Below are 288 nucleotides of genomic sequence, written 5' to 3' on the forward strand. Positions count from 1 at the left end.
TGTCTTGGGCCACAAAGCCGCCTGTTTTTAACTCCTCTGCCTCAAATCCTTAGCCCAAAATGAACCCAGGTGAGCAACCATTCGGATTGATTCCTGTGCTGGAAGTTGGCTGCCGACCAGGAATGAGTGACAGCTTATGATCCACTCAATCCTGGGCTGGTTTGGTTCCTGGCTTGCTTCAATCCTGGCCTGCCAAACAGGACGAGTTCTCTAGAGTTTGGATATTCAACTTATCTGAATACTCAAATTGCTATCGTATATTTATGATATCGATATCCAGTTGTATCC

Source organism: Zea mays, chromosome 4 (genome assembly GCF_902167145.1).
Source record: "Zea mays cultivar B73 chromosome 4, Zm-B73-REFERENCE-NAM-5.0, whole genome shotgun sequence".
In the NCBI taxonomy this organism is placed as follows: domain Eukaryota; kingdom Viridiplantae; phylum Streptophyta; class Magnoliopsida; order Poales; family Poaceae; genus Zea; species Zea mays.